This window comes from Leuciscus leuciscus, assembly GCF_965113295.1.
Source record: "Leuciscus leuciscus genome assembly, chromosome: 3".
NCBI classification, from domain to species: Eukaryota; Metazoa; Chordata; class Actinopteri; order Cypriniformes; family Leuciscidae; genus Leuciscus; species Leuciscus leuciscus.
The window spans coordinates 11,693,964-11,714,155 of NC_138727.1; the positions used below are offsets into that span (position 1 = coordinate 11,693,964).

At 36.7% G+C, this 20,192-nt stretch overlaps 1 protein-coding gene and 2 long non-coding RNA genes across 3 annotated transcripts in view; 1 reads left to right on the forward strand and 2 right to left on the reverse strand.

Annotated features, from left to right (window-relative positions):
- LOC309495919 overlaps positions 1 to 20,192 on the forward strand; it is a 102,154-nt gene that overhangs the window by 67,753 nt on the left and 14,209 nt on the right. The gene's annotated exons all lie outside the window — the stretch shown is intronic.
- The window catches only part of LOC309495895 (uncharacterized protein), a 95,502-nt gene that overhangs the window by 10,917 nt on the left and 64,393 nt on the right, over positions 1 to 20,192 (reverse strand). The gene's annotated exons all lie outside the window — the stretch shown is intronic.
- LOC309494070 lies at positions 6,532 to 8,477 on the reverse strand. The gene is made up of 2 exons (XR_014204208.1): positions 8,239 to 8,477; positions 6,532 to 7,740 (listed from the first exon to the last, which is right to left on the reverse strand). It is a non-coding gene; the product is annotated as an uncharacterized lncRNA (long non-coding RNA).

The window sequence follows — 20,192 nt, forward strand, 5'->3', positions numbered from 1 at the left end:
TTTAATGTGTGTGCTGGTGAGAGTTGAAGGAAAGGTTTGCATGCATTAACACCTTGTGCAAACAGTGAATGACTGTGCTCTTGTGTATATTCACAAGTGAGAATTGAAAAGAGTTTGTCTTCTACATAAGCATTGTTCAGTTAAACAGAAAATCACCTAACTTTCTGCATTAAAGAGCTTTTAATAGAATTCCCTGTAACAGTGTGAGCATGAATGTGAAGGATGGTTTTCAGTACTTGCACTTGATGCTAATGCAATAGAACAGCTGATAAAGAGGACAGTATGTGGGAGAACAGTAGATACATTTCAATGTATTTATCTCTCTCAGGAACAGATCGAATTCTGATATCAAAAGAACAGAAGAACGAGCACTAGATGGAAACAATATTGAATCTGCCTTATATTTATCATAAGATGACATGGTTCTCATCCTTGGTGTGAACAGCTAAAACCAGCCTAAGCTACTTTGGTGGTCTTCTCTGGTTTAAGTTATTTTTCCAACCTAAACCAGCCTATCCAGCCTGGCCTTATTTAGCTGGTATAGATGGTTGACCTGTTGGTCCCCCAGTGTGATAAGCTGAGAAATCCAATATTATCCGTCTGCAGTCCCGGAGGCCGCACTTTCAGGACCGCAGTTGGAGGACCGCATTTCTAGGACCCTAGTTTTTTGTGACAGCGCCACCTACCGAGTCGGAGAACCGCAGTCCCAGGAACGCATTTCCAGGACCCTAGTTTTGGAGGACCGAAAAAAGTGCCACCAAGGCAGTATTTCCACCCAGTTTTAACTACATTAGAGTTTTAGAGTTTTTAAAAAGTTTTATTAAACCCAAATACTACTTTCTTTATTGCAATTAAACCTGGTTCCTAGGAATGTTGAGAAATGATTGGGTCTAAGTAGCATAATATAATAACTTATATAATGAATCATGTTATAGTCTTTTCAGTCACTAGATTGACCACATTTTCAAGGACAGAGGGAAGACAAGGATGACTCTGGGGGTCGATTTAAGATTGTGTATATTTTACAAAAGAATATATTACAACTGAACTTGAACACACACAAAAACAAATTTGTTCATGACGTGAACTACATAGATAGAACTTCATGGACAACATCATCACTGACTCCTAAGAGAGAGAAAGAGAAGTGAATGAAATAAGGAACATTTAGTTGAACATGTTCTACTCTCTAATTTTAAATTTCATATTTAAAAGATCTTAGTTACCAAAGAGTGCACACACATATACAATACAAAAATAATGATATCAATCTTCATACCAATTAATGTTCATAATACTATTATTGCATACTGTTCAAAGATTTGGAAAAAAAATTGATTTTGATGTTGTGGGAACAAAGGTTCTTGAAACACAAAAGTTCTTGAAACCTACCCTGAGCTGTGTCCTTGAAAGCACTTCATATAGAGTACAATACACAGTAAATGACACAATCTAACACGTGGTATTTTATCAGTCAATTATTATGAAGGCCTCTCTGTTATGTCTGACTATTAAAATGTCATATGTCTCAACCAACATTATAAAACCATGTCAAAATGAAGAGACGTACTCATAACATGTATTGTGGGTAACGTTAAACAGGCTGACTGTGAGCACGTGACAGTGAAAACATTACGATTATTTTAACTGAATTATAATGGAAAAACAATGAGTAATTAACAAGCTTTCAGAACGAACATGCTACAGTTTATTGTGCTGTCAATAAGTCAACACAGGCTTATCATGCAACAGTTCCGTTAAATGAATGTGCTAACAATTCATTTTACAGCATTAGAGGCTAATATATGATGGCTATGCATTCAAGACTATTTAGTAGATCACCATCACGTTGGCTACGTTAACTTTCCTATGAAATAGGAAGATCAGAAGAGATCCAATATTGGAATGAGTATGTTGTATCCGATCTAATATTGGATCTCTCAGAAGAGATCAGATGTGCTCCTACAGTGGTCACATTCAAATCCAGACTCAAAACACTTCTGTTTAGCTGTGCATTTACTGAATGAGCACTGTGCCGCTGTTCGTCCGACTGTTTGTACTGTACTGTATTTTACTCTATTTTTCTAAACTGTTTTAATTATTCTTATTTCTTTTAATTATTTTAATTTCTCCTATGTCAGCAGGGCATTTAGCCCGAAACTGTAAATGCCCACTCAGAAGGTGATAATGTGAAAGTGATTAATGTGGGTTTGAAAGTAGAACAGTATTTAAATGACGATATTAAAGTTTTCGTCTGAGAAAGAATGTGAACGCAGTGCTAAAGTGCTAAAGAAAGTGAAAAGAACGTGTGAGTAAATGAGGGAGAAAAGAAAGTTAAAGGAAAGTTGATAGATGGAAGTCGTAAGAAGATTGAAGGTTAAAAGAAGGTTGAAAGATTTAAGTCTTAAGGGAATCCTTTGAAAGAAAGATCTATAATAAATATTCTTTTTTATTTTTTAAAAGTACTGTATTTTATTTTATTTTTCTAAACTGTTTTAATTATTCTTATTTCTTTTCATTATTTTAATTTCTTCTATGTAAAGCACTTTGAATTGCCATTGTGTATGAAATGTGCTATATAAATAAACTTGCCTTGCCTTGCCTTGCCTTGCCTATGAAATGCATCACAATTGTATTTAAAGTTAAACAAATACAAATGTATTCGCATTTGATACTCACACTCTGATTGTCATCCATCTTCGCTGGTCCTCTAATTCGGTAGGTGGCGTTGTCACTAAAAACCTAGGGTCCTAGAAATGCGGTCCTAGAAATGCGGTCCTGAAAATGCAGCCTCCGGGTTTTGCAGGCAGATGCTACTCGAGAAATGCTCAAAATTCCTGTAAAACCAGTTAACAGACCTGTCTGAGAGACCAGCTAAGACCAGGTTTTAAAGTTAACCTTGTTTATAGCCGCCATGAATATAAAATATTGAAGAAAAAGTAAAAATATGTTGAATATGTAAAACAGAATAGACTAAAAGATTGATTCAATTAAGAATCTGTAAGACTTGAGAAATTAGGAGATGCCGGACAGTCTGGTTGAATAGCGACCAGACCCTGAGAGGACAAAAGGACCTCTCTGGAAATTACTATTTGAACTAGCCCTCGTGCACTATCGAGACGAAAAGTCTCACCTCTGAGTCATCCTAATCTACATCTCTTTCCCCCTTCTCTCACCCCCTCTCTCTCATGCTGAGACCACATGTAAAACACCCAAGAAAAAGTATAGTTTAATGTGAATGATTATCACAGAGTATTTTTCATGTTTGGTATCATTTAAAATGTCACAGTGTGACTGGTACAAATGTCTCATTTCCAAATAAGTAAAACACAAGGTAATAAGGTTTTTAAGAGTAAAGATGACTTGCATTGAGTAAAGGTGATCTCCTGACAAATGGTCACATACCCCCAAAAGGTGTAACCTCTGAATGCAAATTTCTTTTGTTAGTACATGTTTCCAAGTGAAAAAGGTCCTGACTATATAATGAAATGTAGCAAAGGGTTCGGGGCCTTTTCTGTACCTCAGATTGGCCCGTGAGGCTGAGAGTGAGACCTCTCAGCCTCATGTATTTCTTAATGTTGGGTTGCATCTTTTCTCTTTATTCCAGAGCATTTGATGTTTTGTATCGATTATCTTTGAATTGATTATGAAATTGGCATGATACATTTGGCTGACATAATAAATTGTTACATTTGATTATTCTAACTGACTTTGACATTATTTTCATTAAAGAGTTAAAAGGAATAGTCAAACATTCGCTCACAATCAATGATGCACAGATATCATTAAAACCTTTTCATTTATGGAGTCAGATGAAATAACGAGAGAATACATATTCACATGTATTGCATTTAATCAAAAAATACTTTGCCTCGAGAATGCCGGACGGTGGGCCGATCGAGCGCGAGCTCACAAATCAATAATGGCTCATTAAGGGTATGTTTACACGACAACAATGTACTAAAAAAACTTGTTTATCCTTTGCTTTTTTGACATACAGATGACAACTTTGTCAAATCGATCCCCGTTTACAAGGATCCACGGAAACGACTAAAAATGCTGTATTATGCTGCCAGGCCAGTAGTTGGCGATGTCACTTTGTAAAGAAACTCTACGCGACTACAAATTGAACACATAATATGCATGCGCATGACGTCGCAATTTTCACAAATTCACGTTTTCTGTGTTTACACAGAGACAATAACAGTATCGTTTTCAAAATCTTGCACTTTTAAATCCAATTTCAAAAGCTTGCGTTTTCAGGCTGCCAAAACGCCATTGTAGTGTAAATGAACAGCCAAAACAAATAAAACAATTTTGTCCACTTTTTAGTCGAAAACGGTGTAGTGTAAAAGGCCCCTAAAATAAGAAATGACAAAAAAAAAAGAAAAAGAAAAAAATTTATATATATATATTATTTTTTCCATCATAGTTTACTGTTACTAATTTCACATGGAAATTTTCACAATAAAGATGTGACATTCATTTTAAATGTTTACATGTGACTAATGATGCATAATTCCTTTTTTTACTCTACCATCTATGATTCGCTAGTTTATCATTTCCCATGAGTGAGCCCACATATGTAGGTTAATTCTGCTTACATTAGCATTATTCATCTACAATCACACACACACACACACACAGAAAACGGTGCAGTATGACAGCGATACATCTCAGTCTTAAAAACGGGCCTTTTGACGCCGGGGCGGGCACTATGCCATCGCTGCAGACTCAAAGCCCTGTTGGCATGGTAGCCAGCGCACCAGTTTCACTGCAGAGCTGTTACACACACACACGTGCACACAAATGCACACATTAGCTAATATTCTTTACATACTCCCATGACACTTAAAACAGCTTTTAGCTCTCTCTCTCTACGTCTCTTTCTTGTTCATTTACTTGATATCTGTCACATTTAAATATGCGAACACAAAGCGTCGGGCAGGAAAGAGGCAGTTTAATTACCACAGAACTTTTTCCGGCGGCCTACTTTAGACAACTTCACACGCGTGCGGAGATGAGAGGGAGCGAGCAGGAGATAAAGGGAGATACAGGGTGGGAAAGAGAGATATAAGATGGATTAGTAGCATCTCTAATGACTGAAGAGGGACTGCGGGTACAGTCTCTTGAGAATATTGCTCTGGTGTTCTTCCTGTAAAGGACGATAGACTGTAGAGACACAACACAGCATGTGACAATGTGAATTAATTTGTATGTATGCTGACAATGAACATGAATCACAAGAATATGCTTTACGGCCGGTGTAGGAGAGTTTCTGTGTGAGTTCGAGAAAATAATTTTACAGGAAAACATTTGTTACACGTTTGGTAAAAAAAAAACGCTTGGTAACAGCAATCCTCACTGCAAATAGCAATTCTTAAACAGTAGCCTATCTTTTTCTTGTTTTCTTTATGATTGCCTAAACACCTGTAAAGGAATGGTTCACCAAAAACATGATGGTGAGGATGTGGACAGACAATAAGTGAGGAGGATTATAAGTGAATAATGACAAAAACAGGCTTCAGTAAGTACAACTGTCATCATTAACTCATCCCCTGTCATTCCAAAACCATATTTTCGGTCTGTTCTGCACACAAAGCTTTGATAGGACTTTAGAGGTATGGAATACATAGCAAACAAGTCATATGGACCACTCTAATAGTATTTTAATGGTAATTGTTTATCCAGCAATTTTTCTTTAATTTTACCAGCATAAAACCTCCATTTACCGTCATTGTATGGAAACCATCAAACTGTATATTCTATCCCCTAACACTAACCCTACCCTTAATTACCCCCCATCACAGAAAAAAAAAAAAAAAAAAAAAAAAAAAATGTTTTTATGTAAATATGCAACAAGTATGATTTATAAGCTGGTTTCCTTATGGAGACCATGGAGATGATTTTGGATATCTCTCTCTCTCTCTCTCTCTCTCTCTCTCTCTCTCTCTCTCTCTCTCACACACCCACACACACACACCCACATGCATGTGATAACGCACATACTTGCACCCTTCTGGCAGCATTTCTGTTGTCCTCATTTGTAATGTCTAATGAAGTCATTAAGTCTCCTTCTGAGTGTGTTTATTTGCTCTTATCTTCACTTCAGATTCCTCCAGATAAACATCCCACTATAAAAAGCAAAATTTTTCACTGTAGGAAGTAAACAGTTTAGGTGGTTAATGACTTTTTTTTTTTTTCTCACGGCTATCAAACTGCTTCTGCAAACATCTCTACAAATTAACACATACACTGTAAAAATAAAAGGTGCCTGGAGGAACCTTTTGGGGTTCTTCACTTTGCCACACCGGCGGAACCGTCTGTAGATCCTCTAGGCACCCTTTAAAAAGGGGCGGTTCTCTGAGGAACCACACAGGTTTCCTGAGGAACTCTTATATAAGGCACTGTGTGGAACCACTGTGGGTGCCTCCAGGAACCAAATTTCAATTTTATTGTATTAAATTAATTTCATGTTGTTACTATGGTTACCACCATTAACTTCTATTATAATAAACAAAATGAACCAAATACAAAATAAGAATTGTTTATTACATATTTTAGATCCATTTTAATACATACACTTCCATGCACTTGAAAAAAAAAGCTAGTAATAGATTAATATCAATGAATACACACACACACACACAATAGTATAATACATAAGTAACATGAATAATCAACCATGTGTATACAATAGGCTACACAAGAAAAGACATCTCAACAAAATGCATGGAAAACACGTTCCATGTAATAAATCAATGTAAAACATTACAATTTTGACTATTTAAAAATGTCCATCTTCACTTAATTTTAAAACATGTGTTTCAGTCCGCTTGTTAAGTCTGACGTCACTGTTTCCAAGTCCAAAAGCTCTATCAGATGCCAAAAACAAACAACAAACAGTGCTAATATACACTCATTGTGCTGTAATATTCCTGAAAATTAGGATCCTAACCTTTATCTCTATTCCGAAATCTCAGATGGTTAGTTATTCAGCTATTTTGAATCATAAAATGTTGAAGTCTGGGATGCCGTGAGACTGGAGACTGAAATGTACACTCTGCCTTTTGAAAAGCTTAAATGTGTGACTTGAATCAACAGAGTTCATAAATGGTTGTTGAGTATTCTCAATATCTAGAAACAAGATAGAGAAAGTAGAAGTAGAGGCTTCGACCCGGAAACAGTATATTCCTTATGTCACAACAAGCAGAAAACATTTTCCATTTTAACAGAGTTAAGGTGCAGTAAAATGATCTGTTGTTCTGTGAATGTTCACTGGTGAATTCAGTCATTTCAATAAGAATCCACACGATCAGCAATTTTGTCTTTTTGCCTGTGTAATTTCACGAAATTCACAAATGTGATGCACCTTTACTCGCTGCAACATAAAATGCAATCAATTATAAAATCTTCACAAGGGACACGTGAGGTACTTAACGAGTTCGAAAAGTGAAAAGGTGCATCAGCTTCATTTTCTGTTTGCTTTTCCTCTTTTCTGGTGGATGGTCCAGGCACTTCAGTGATTTTCAGGTCTACAGGAGGATTTTTATTCTTGATCAAACTTGTATTTCAGCTTACCGAGATCCCTGCAAAGTACAAAATTTACTGTTAGTAAGGTTATTAAAGTTATTAAATAATTTCCTCAGCCTTGTGACGTTCCAAACCTGTTTGACTTTCTGTCTGTGGAACCCGAAAGCAGATCTCAGGCATAATGCAACCCATCACCATTCAATATCACTGCATGAAACACAAGCATACATTTTTTTTTGTAATTCATTCAAACTATTCTTATGTACACTTGTCTAGTTCAATTCAATGCAACAATTTATGTAAAAAATAGTTAAGCTCCAAAAATGTCCCAGAAAAGATCCTAAAAATAGTCAATGAGTTCACAACTCATGTGTTATGGGTTGTGTTGTATAAGTCTTCTGAAGTCATATAATAGCTTTTTCCTTTTTTTTGTCGAAAAATACTAAACTTTTAGTTATAATTCAGGGTTCAAATGTCTTATATTCAAATGCATATGATTAAGGTATAGCCTATAAAAAATGCATAGCATTATTAGCTCCAAACCTGTGATATTATTTTTCTGAGTAACATGAATGAGATTTGAGAGCATGAGGGAAGATTTTCAGAGAATAACTTATTAAAAAAGTACACAGTCAAACAATACAATTTCACACAGAGAAAGTTCATAGTAATAAAGTACTTGCATGTGGTGTATAGGTAACTTACTGTAATTCAATGTTGCCTCTGAAATGTTCAGATTATTTTAGAAATGTAACGTTACTGGTTCTTCTGGGGAAACAAAAGAACAAAGCTGATTATTCACAACATAATATTTATTGACCAGTAAATGGCTTTAAAATGGTATTTGAGAGAATGAGGGCACCTGTAGTAAGTAAAGTTAGGCTAAACAAAAACAGACCAAACTATTTTAACCTGCTTTTGTTATTCATAAAAAACGCCAATGACGACAGCAGGAATCAGCTACATTAGTTAGGCTATATCAGCAATTTGAAGACACAGTTTTACAGAATATGTTGAATTGAATGACTAAATCAATCTAAGACAATAAGTCAATAATTTCCATTTGTTCATTAACTTACGTTAGATCAACGTAGTTAGCATCGCGGCTAAAACCTTCATACCAGATACTGTGCAATAAACGAGTGGTAAACACTGTAAAAAAGTAGTAATGTATAATCAATTTAGTTTATATATGTGTGTGTTTGAATATATAGTGAGTAGACTCTGTATTTATATTTATTTGGCGAGTTTACAAACCTTGTAACGGAGAGCCGATCAAACGGCGGAAGCTTTGATGAGAGGACGGAGCCGTTACCCGATGACGTCGATCAGCTGAGCTTTGTTGCGCGCGAGCAGCGCGAGGATCACTGAAGCGACGACAGCAGAGGAATAGCAGCAGTTTCGTGACAGAATAAAACTTTTCTCCTCCTAGTTCTTCTTCTTCAAATAATAATTTATGAAGAAGTAGGTAAAAATTATTATTTTATTACTATTATTTATTCAATAATAATTAATGAATTCTTCTTATTAATATTATTATAATTTAGTATTGTTGTTTAAGGTTTAAATTAATCAACAAAATAGGCCTATAGATAGCCTACTAAATAAATGTAAGCTACCCAGGTGAAAAAGACGTAGGCTACTGTTAAATGTATTAAAAATGCATTAAAGTATATTTGTATTGTAGGCCTATACTAAAAACACTCTCAAGTACATTTTTAATAGTACGTCTTTTTTCACCTGGGTATGTAGGCTATACTGAATCAAACTTAAGTAGCCTATAATAATAATAATAATAATAGGATAATAATATTCTCATTCTGGCCTCACAGAACCATTGGGTTCCTCCAGATGCTGGCTTTAACATAAGAGATCTTCCAGGAACCACTTAAATGTTAAAAGATCTTCCAATAACCCTTTTATCGCATTCAAGTTCCTCTATTTTCCCCCAAAGCACTTCGAGGTCTCATGGTAATGAAAAGGTGACTCCAGAACCTCTGAACTAAATACAAAGTGCTTAAAGGATCCCATAAGTTCCAGCAAGAACCTCAAAGTATGTCAATGCTCCTCCAGTAACCCTACTATAGGAGAAAGAGCTTTGAGGCACTTAAATTACATTTTGAAGTTCCTTGAGTATCCGACAGGATATTTGAGGCTCCTTTAGTTTTTACAGTGTAGAGACAGTTTTTCTTATAATAAAGCACTAAAATAGTATGTGGAAGTCATAGAGTGATCAAATTCATATAAGCAGAATAGCAATATATCAAAATCACAAAATAGAAGCAGAACTAGGACAAGCAGATGTTCATAAATAGCTATTAAGGTGTTAAATTCTAGCAACAACTTAAAAAAACACACAAAAAAAAAAAAAAAAAAAAAAACTCAGCCTTGAATTACTTGTAAGTAAACAAGTTTTTTTTGCAACTTGTGAGCTTTAGTTTGTATTTTTTTTCTTTCTGTTAAAGCCAATGATGTTGACTTGAATACACCTCTTCTATGTTGGGCTTTTTTATTTCTGAAGTAAAATACATCTTGATATTTGTTTGGGACATAAAGTAAAAAATGTCAGCGCAAAAAAAATTCTCTAGATGTCAATGAAATCCTTACAATCACATTTCAACAAAAATGCTTCTCTGCTCATTAACTTTTAAAAAGACTTTTCTGCCAAATGTTGTATAACAAATATATTGAAAATAGGTCTCTTGCAGACCCTCATACCTTTGGTAGTGAGGTCAATGAGTTTGTATAAATTAAATATAATTTGATTTCAGCCTTTTATGATAAGGTTACTCACCAGCCATAGTGATAGATAAGGCAAAAATCAGCTCGATGGTGTTTTTAGCCCCCAATGGCTCCTTCCAGGCAGCTAACCCTAACCTCAACCTTAAACCTACCAATGCCCTCGCTGCCTGGAAGGCGCCGTTGGGGGTTAAAAACACCAAACACCCCAAAATCATCCAGTGTCTCAAAAAACCAAACAGAAAAAAAAAACCTCATATTCGCCTGGTTTTGACTGGTTATTTCCCCACCCTGTCTGGCTGACACTTGCTGAAATCACCTCAGTAACACACATACACACACATGTGCATCAGGTATCAGAGGTGTTCATTATGCTTTAAACATTTGCTTGAACTCTCTGTCTCCTTCTCCCTCATCGATTATTACATCTCTGCATCTGGGCCTCTCTTCATTAGCACAGAGTTATGTTACATATTAAAATTAATTACTGTCTTACTCACCACTAAACCTTAGCCCTGACCCTGTCAGACCCACTCCGACCCCCTTTCATATGGAAACCCTCATTAACTCCCACATTTAATCAACCTGCCTCATGAATCCCAGGGAGCCTGCCTCCCTGTCTCATCCTTTGACATGCAAGCATATTGCAAGACTGCGTTGAAAAGAATTTACACAAAAATAACAATAATGTCATCATTTACTCATGTCATTGACATTATATGATTTAAATGTAATTTTTTAATAATGTGATTGCATTTTTAGCATGAAATAAGTTACAGTTTTTTTCCAATTGCTAACACACTGAAATAGGGTGGCCATTTCCATAACACCAAAAAGGAGGACACTTTGCCGCATTTAGTGAGGCAAGAATAATTGCATAGGACTCTGGTGTACTCGCAACTACAATACAATTTTGTGATTCTGAAATAGCCTACTCTATTCATTTCCAGACAATTTAATCTTCGATATATCTTGATGTAGACCTATGTGTAACAGAAGAGGCAAAAAAGTGTTTGTTCACAGTATTTGTATTTATTCATGTCATGTCTGTTTCAAAAACTGACCACTGAGATGAACCTGTCTAGCAAAGTGCACAGTGCCAGAAAACATAACATTTCTGGACTTCTGGAAATAACAGAAATACATAAATAAACAAATAATGAATGCGAAAAATAAATAAACATTTCAGTTCTTAACAAAAAAGTTCAGACGACAACAGCACCTCTAGGGTCATCATGGCCAAATTCGTGCTCTTTTGTCCATTCCGGATTAAATGAGGTCTGACGTTTCGGCATGTTAACGTTATGATATGACGTAGCCAGCACGTGGACTCCACGTCGTGGAGGCTTGTTTACGTTTTTAACCAATGATATATCAGATTTCACACCGCTTTCAGCCAATCATTTGTTTGACCAGAGATCTTACGGCATTAGACGCTATGCTGCTGCGTCCCAATAAAGATTCTAGAGCTGGTTTTTAGGCCGATTCAGCGCAACTCCAAAAAGGAGGACAAATGAGTGTCCGGCTTGAGGCTGCGCCGGACAGGGGGCTTAAAATCCGGACTGTCCGGCCACCCTAAACTGAAATGACATGCACAGCACAATTATTTAAACTGACACACAGAAAGCAAAACCTCTTCTCAAGTCTCCAAAAGCCTAAACACATTTTCTGCTTTACACACATTTTGCAATTCAAAATGGCACTTTTTAAATTCACTGAACACGGTTCTCTGCATAAGACACAACAATCTGACATAAAGTCACATGTTTGCCATTTCAAAACACTGCCATTCAAAATGACACTATATGAGCTAATTGGCCAATACATGTACCACCTGGCCAAACACCTCAATGGTTAATTGTTAACACTTCAATCTTTTTTAGTTTACTGTTTTTTGTGAGCATAGTTTTGTTCAGTCCAATGTAAATATATCTGCTGTGCATAAGTTGCACTGACTTCACTGTAAAAAATCCAACTTACGTTTTGTATGACAAATTCAGTTTTTAAAGTTTATTCAACTATTTAACATGAGAAAAGTTGAAATAACTCAAACACGTAAGTTGAGAAAACTCAAAAATGTCCTGCAGCTGGTTGCCTTAAACTTTTAAGTTTTCTCAACTTTTTTTTTATTATTTTTTTATTTTTTTTACAGTGTTGTTTGGTGAAAAATAAGAAAATAAATGTTTCAACATCATGTGAGTGTATCTGCAAATATTTCTGTGCATGTGAACAATCTGAAGAATTTTCTACAATTTGAACTATGTTAGCATTATGGCAAAGCATACTAAAGATGAGAGTGCTTTTCATTATGCCCAACAGTGTTGGTTAGACAAAAATCTGGTAATATGAATGAAGTGTGTGCCATTTCGTGCAAAAGTTTGATTTTGATAGTGCTATATGTAGTTTTGGTTGCAGTGCTTCATTTTGCAGGATATATTAGGTATTTTGCAGTTTGGGTTTGTGGTTTTGTGAATTGTGTTAAGTATTTTGATAAAACCAGCCGAGTTTCCAATATTGTGTGTTATCAATTGGAAAAAACGACTGTAATGCAAACTGGAGCTTTCAAGCTTCAAAAAGCACTATTTAAATATCTTTCTGTGAGGACCAAACCAAATTTTAAGATGTTTTTCAGCTCTCCTTGGCATATACGTGATCAAATGTTTGATTAAAGAATCATTTGTTCTTTTGAGTCAAATCTTTCTGTTGAATCAAAAGAAATGAGTGACTTGTTCACAAATTGAATTCAAATCACTGATTCAATGTTCCAGTTCCAGCAGCTCACTGTAAGGATAGATATTTTTCCTTAATCTTTTAACATGTAAAAGGTCTTTGTACAATAAAAACATCTTACAAGTGTCATAGCTTAAAAAGTCCTCCTCAGTACAAAAAAAAAGCATTTATCTAACATAGCTCCATAAACGTTTTACATCATTACACCAATGGCCACGCTCAGTCACTTAACAGCTACATTGTGAACCGTAAGTAATCAATTTCATAAAGATGTGTCTGTAAATGACAGTATTATATTGATAATGTAAAAAAAAAAGAAAAGAAAAAAAAACCATACTCGGTTGCAATAGTGAGGGGGCGTTGATACTATTTCCTATGTGTTGATGTTAGCTAATCATAAAGTGTCCGAATACTGACAAGCCTCAAAGGAGAAGCCTCCTTAAAATAGATCATTTCAAACAATGACTGAAGGATGAAAATAATATTTTGTTGCAAATTGTTTTTGTTTTTTTTGTATGCAAATTTTTTTTTTAACACACAGTAAGTGAACCTTAAGGAATATATTAAAGTAAAACAATCCATGCCATGACCCCTCTAAAATTTTGGTCTGTTTATTTTTCATAGGGCATCATAAAACTTGGAATATAGCAGTATGGGAATATAGAGCACTACCTTATTCACCCAGGCATCAGGAACAGCCTGAAGCTGGACGATGGATACAGAATTTCGAGAAGGAACAGATAAAGAGACCATGAGCATGGATGGATGTCCAAGTGAGTTTTCAAAGGTTAAAGGAGCTGTCTTACCAGCTTGATGGAAGTGGCTTTCTGGACACTGAACTTTGTTTAAAAAAAAAAGAAAAGATTTTCCATACGAGAGGGAACATCAAACTGCCAGCACTAATGAAATAGAGTTTTCTCACTTTCACAGGCTCTGGCTATGCCAAAGTGTGTCTGTGTGTGATAAAAACAGAAGACTTGTTAAGAATGGTGTGATGAGGGTGTGATGAGGGTGTGTGTGTGTGTGCTTGTGTGTGTTTGTGTTGCAACAGTAAAACAGTGACGGTGTTTGAAGTTGACAGGTACTCTGATTAACGCACTGACTTTCTTCTTCAAAGTTTCCGTCATTTCCATCGCTCAGGTACATGCATCGCCAACATGAAAGGCTAAGTTCAATTAGCCAATCAGTGTATCTGAGGCCTAGGCTTAAGGAAAAGAAAAAGTCCCTATTTGACAAGAGCAAAAGGAAATGCAGAATACTTTAAAGAAGTTAAAGCTGTTCCCCCCATAAATTTCATGAGATAAAGTTCCTGAAGTTCATGCACGATCCTTCAGACAAAGATAGATTATTTTAGATACAGTTCAGAATTCAATCATTAATAGTTAAAAACAGCAAAGCACACAATATTCCCTTCAATAAAACTGAAATAATTTTGTCCACAAGTTTAATTTTTAGCCATATCATGGGAAATGTATTTTTCTTCATATTTTGATAAAGTTTGATAAAGTATGCAAGTCAACACTGTAACTTTCAGAACATCTAAAAATACTTCAGTAGATTCAAGATTTATCAGTTTCATTTTAAGAGTTTTCCCTCCTGTTTATTACAGTTTTTTTCGATTGCTAAACGACAGTGGGCACAACTGGAGTCACATGTGCAAAACTCTAACTACAGTCTGCACAGCAGCGGTTCATGTGGACCAAACTCTAGTTAGTTTTTCATTGCTTGAACACAGTTTTCAAAACTCTACACACTTATCCCATGACTTTAACCACAACCTGCACAACACTGTGGATTTACAGCACTTTGTTCAAATGCTAACACTGCTGTCAAAACTGTGAACCACACATTCAAAACAGAATAGATTTCAGCCTTGTGCCTTTCAAACACTGCTGACTGCAATTTCAGCTGAAAGGCTCCCATACACAAAATAAATATATTTGAAATATATTTTTGGAATATATGCAAATATTCGAAATTGGCCCAATAAATATATTTTAGTTAAATATATGTAAATATATGTAAATATATTTCACACTTACTGTAACATCATATACTTTTGTTACATTTCATAATATATTTCAAAATGATAAATATAAGTGACCAACAATTTGGAATATATGCCACATATATTTTCGACACTTTACGTAAGATATATTTAAAAAAAAAAATGTGTGGAGGTGAAAAGTGTTTGGTCACCACCCACATGACCAAATGTCTCTTTTGGAAGCCGTGCATGCCGGATGTGAGGACACGAGTCCAGAGGACTGCCAGGAATGGATAAGGCACTCCAGAAGGTTCTTCCACAGGTGCATGGCAAGAGAGAACATTAGATGTGATGTTGATGAAAACCTGTGGCCTGATGCTACAGAGAGGGAGGATTAGCCCCTCAATTATTTGTTTGAATTACAGTAGGCTATGTACTTTTAGTTTCTACCTTTTTTTCTCATTACTGTAATTCCGTAAATTACTACAGACTATTGAAGCAAACTGCTAATTTTCATTTACATTAAAGAATTGTTATGTTCTAAAAAATTTTATAAATCATGTGAAAGAATGTCACTCTTTTCTTTGAAGAAAATATTACTTTGTATGAAGTCACTGAAATTGTTCAAACTGTAAAGATGAAAAGTTTGTATTTTCTGTATTGGTGTTTGATGCTAGTGTTTTTCCTCTCAGTGTGTTCTGAGTGACAGTGTGTGTTATCTCTGAGCCTGCACTGAGCCTGTTTTGAGCCATGTGTTAAGAGTTGTGTTGCTTGGAGTGAGTTTTGCAGGTGATGTGAACTGTTTAGCTCAGGTGACTGTTGGTAGTGTAGACTGTAGTTAGAGTTTTGCACATGTTGCTCCAGTTGTGCTCACTGTCGTTTAGCAATCGAAAAAAAACTGTAACTTCGGTTAAACAGGCGTATGATAATTTGGGTAAATGTGTAAGTTAGATGTATGCTTTTATAATAAATTGTCTGTCTGTCTGTCTGTCTGTCTGTCTGTCTGTCTGTCTATCTATCTATCTATCTATCTATCTATCTATCTATCTATCTATCTATCTATCTATCTATCTATCTATCTATCTATCTATCTATCTATCTATCTATCTATCTATCTATCTATCATAATAATGTATGATTTGCAAAAATGAAAACTGCTGCTTCTGTGTAGATGAGAGAATCAAAGTGCTTGTTGTGCACACGCTACATTGATTATGATTATACATGGATAACATGCGCAACACGCCACTGACTTTAAACTATTTTTTCCTGGTTAGTGGCGCAATTGTTTTCTAAACCTGCAAAAAAGCATGAAGGAACGTTTGCGCCGGAACACGCCTCCTCTTTGCGCTGCACCGCCCCCGGGAGCGCAAGTGTATTTCTTAGTTAACCGACGTGCTTCTGTGGAGGGAAAAGTCCGCTTTGTGCGGGTGCAAAATAGGAATGATACATGCATCGGTGTACAAAGTCAATTGCGCTGGGTGCAAGATAGGGCCCTAAGTGAGCTAGAATGTAGGCTACTAATACTAGAAAATGATATCTTTAAAACAGCTTAGTTCTAAATATGAAACACAAAATGAAATAAACACTGAAATATGATTTCAGTGTTGATGACTTTACTATTATTCTTAAATACACCGGTTAAAGCACTTGTAATAATGAAATATTTGTGGTTTACTTTACTCACACACAAATTTGCCAGAATGCACAGGTACTTTTGAAAAACCTTCAGATGAGAAAAATGTTCCCCCCTATTGCTTTGAATGATCAGTGAAATATTTAAAAATAAGAAAGTATTGTTAAAAAAAACACTCATGTGCTGCAGCATGACAACAGAGATTAATCAAAAAATATTATCAATTGCCTATAAAATGCTGATATTTTGGGTGTGCATTTGTGTAATTGAAGAAGGTAATCTATGAATTAATGTGTGTTTGTGAGGATATTACCACTTGTGTGTGTGTGTGTGTGTGTGTGTGTGTGTGTGTGTGTGTGTGTGTGTGTGTGTGTGTGTGTGTGTGTGTGTGTTGTTGAAGGGGGGTTTACCCAACTCACATCTTCTGCTTCTTGATTAACTCTCGCTCTGGGGAAACTGCAAGTGAACCATTTTATTTACAGATTTTGTATTTTTGTTCTCTCCCAGCTAATGCTTTCTCCAATCAGCACCTTAGAGGGTAATAACAAAATAGAAGAATAAATAAATAAAATACTAAGAACGCTTATGTGGTGAAAAAAAGCCTTTGAGTAAATTTTAGTAAGCAACAAGGGAATATGGCCTCCAGAGAATTTCAAAAACTGTGTGAGCGTGTGTACGTGTGCTTGCCTTTTCAAAGCATCCAAGCAGCCCAGAAAAGTAATTACTCTCTCTGCAGAACAGAATGAGAACAGAAATGTGTGTGTGTGTGTGTGTGTGTGTGTGTGTGTGTGTGTGTGTGTGTGTGTGTGTATTTCAGCTTTTCAAAACACTGTTCCTATGCAGGCAGGCACACACACCCCCACACACTTAGACAGAACAGAGTGCTGATCTTTAAACTTTTAGCATACCTGAAGGTGATAAGGCTTCATAATAGCAATAAACTGCACTGCGTGTGTGAGAAAAGGAGGCGGTGCACAGGAGAAAGAGCGAAACAGTAACATTCAATCCCATCACTGTATCACAAGTTGCTAATTTATCTGCAATGTATCACTGGAATTTAAAGGGGTCCTATTATGCCCTTTTATGAAGTCTTGATTTTGTTTTTGGGGTGTACTAGAATTCATGCTTGATTGTCAAAATGTTTATTATTTTTCACATATTTTACATTATTACAGCACCTCTCTCCCCAATCTGGCTCGAACACAGTGATTTTGATGAAGCCCCTCCTTCTGAAATACGAAATGTGCTGTGATTGGTTAGCTGGCCCAGTGTGTTGTGATTGGCAGCGCTTAGCGTGTGTTCGGAAAATATCCACCCCTACATAACGGCGAGTTCTTCTCTTGTGTAAATATTAGGGGTGTAACAATACATCGATATGGATCGATGCATCGATCAAATGTTTAACAATACGATGCATCGATGCCACACGTAAAATATCGAAATGAGGTACCTTTATTTTGACACTCTACATCCTCAGGTAACGTCCATCTACGCAATTCCGCCAAAACGCACATTTTCATTTACGCACCACACTGTCTGCCGGTGTGTCTTTGTAACCTTAATCTCCTCAGGTGAAATAGAGGCCTGACAAGATTGACTGAACCCTAAACATATTGTCACAAAAGCCAGTATTGTCCACTGTCAATGTATCGCGAGTTCATGTTTTACAGCAGAAACCGACAAGCACCCTTGTTGTTTGTGAACACAACCCGATAAGTCCGTTTTAACAAATCAGCACACAGTATTTAGGTCAGGTGACAAGGCTGCTAGTCACTTTGAAAAGACGCGCTAGCTGAGAGGAGTTTCATCAAAGCTGACTCAAAGTGATCGATGATGGATTATTTCAACAAACTTAATGAACATGTGATATCTTTTTCAGGGCGTAAAAGGAAAATAAAAGCTGAACCTTTTCCCAGAAACTTAAAGGGTATTTAAGTTTATTGTATTTAAAATAGGTAATTTATGTAGAAGAAATGTGAAATTATTTTTTAATTTGGAGCTTTCTAGACTGAGAAAAGCCAGAAAATTTATTTTTGGCTTATGTGGATGAAAGACAACAACTCCCAGAATGCACTTGCTTCGCTGCCCTAGGAGGCCACTCCCAAGCCACGCCTACCGGTTAGAGAGCGCAGTTGAAAACAACAAGGCTAGGCTACAAGTGAGAGTCTTGACGAGTTTTCCAGGGGTTTCGAGATCGCCCAAAATGTCCGGGATTCGGCTTTTGCGTTCTACAGTAGAAGCTGACATTTTTTCGGGAATCCCACGGGTCACGGGATTCCCGTGGGATTCCTGCAGGATGGGAGTCATCTTTGCTATTAATCACGGGATTTGGACGGTACAGGATAAATGGTTAACGGGAGCAGACGGGAGCGGGAATCAACCAATAGCAAAGACGACAAAAAAAGAAAAAAGTAAATGCACCATTTTGTAGTTTCCTTTTAATACGCCTACAATGTAACGCAATTAAAAAATAACAACACGTCCCAGCCGTCCCAGAAGCCATCAGTGCTTTTTGTCACGGCTTCCCGCCGGAATTCAAAGAGCAGTGATGGAGGGAGTTTTCCACTTTTCCACTACACAGTACCAGCTCGCCTCGGCTCGGCTCGGCTCGGCTCGACTCGACTCGCCTTTGTTTGGTTTTCCACTGTGTAAAAGTTGTACCTGTACCCGCTTCCAGGTACTTTTTTTCGTACCACCTCCGGCGAGGTTCTGAGCGAGCTGAGGCGATACTAAAATGTGACGTGAAAACACGACAGACTGCTGATTGGTCAGAGAGAATTGTCACTATTCACTGCGTCATCATTGCACGCGCCAGACGGAGTATCCTGAATAAAAAACAGCAAAAACAAAAACAAAAACAAAAACATCCAAAAACAGCATACACTCGATTTCCTCCATAGTCCTGTGTGTGTGGGTAGCGGGTGTGTCTCGCACGTCTCGCGTATAAGATTAAGTCACGGCAGTTTCCTGCGGCGTCGCTATGATGACCAGGTACTATTGTGGAGGTACTATCTGCAATGGAAAACGGAACGAAAAGCGAGCCGAGTCGAGTCGAGTTGAGCTGGTACTGGTAATGGAAAAGCGCCATAAGTTGACACGTTTCCAGTGTCTTCTTGACTTCTGGCGGGAGATGTCAGGTGGGCTCGTACCAGTTGCCAAGAGGCTGCTAGCTATCCCCGCAACAAGTACTCCTTCTGAGCGTAGCTTCAGTGTTGCGGGAAGACTGATAGAGGAGAGGCGTTCTACCCTCAATCCAGAAATGTAGATGCACTTTTGTTCCTACACAGCAACATATAACTAAGATGGACTCATTATGCAAGAGCATAATTGATGAAAATCGTTAACATGTAATTAAAAAAAACTATAAATGTATTGTTTACTCAACAATAAATGAGTAAAATGCAGCTTTATGTGCTGTTTGGGTTTATTAAACTATTGTAGACATGGTGTGAACTATGTACTGTTTTTCTTTTATTTGCTGTCTTCCATTTTCTGGAGAAAATCTAGAAACAGGGGCTCAGGAGCTGGTCTAAAACAGGATGGAGAGCAGATTAAATCAAATTCTAT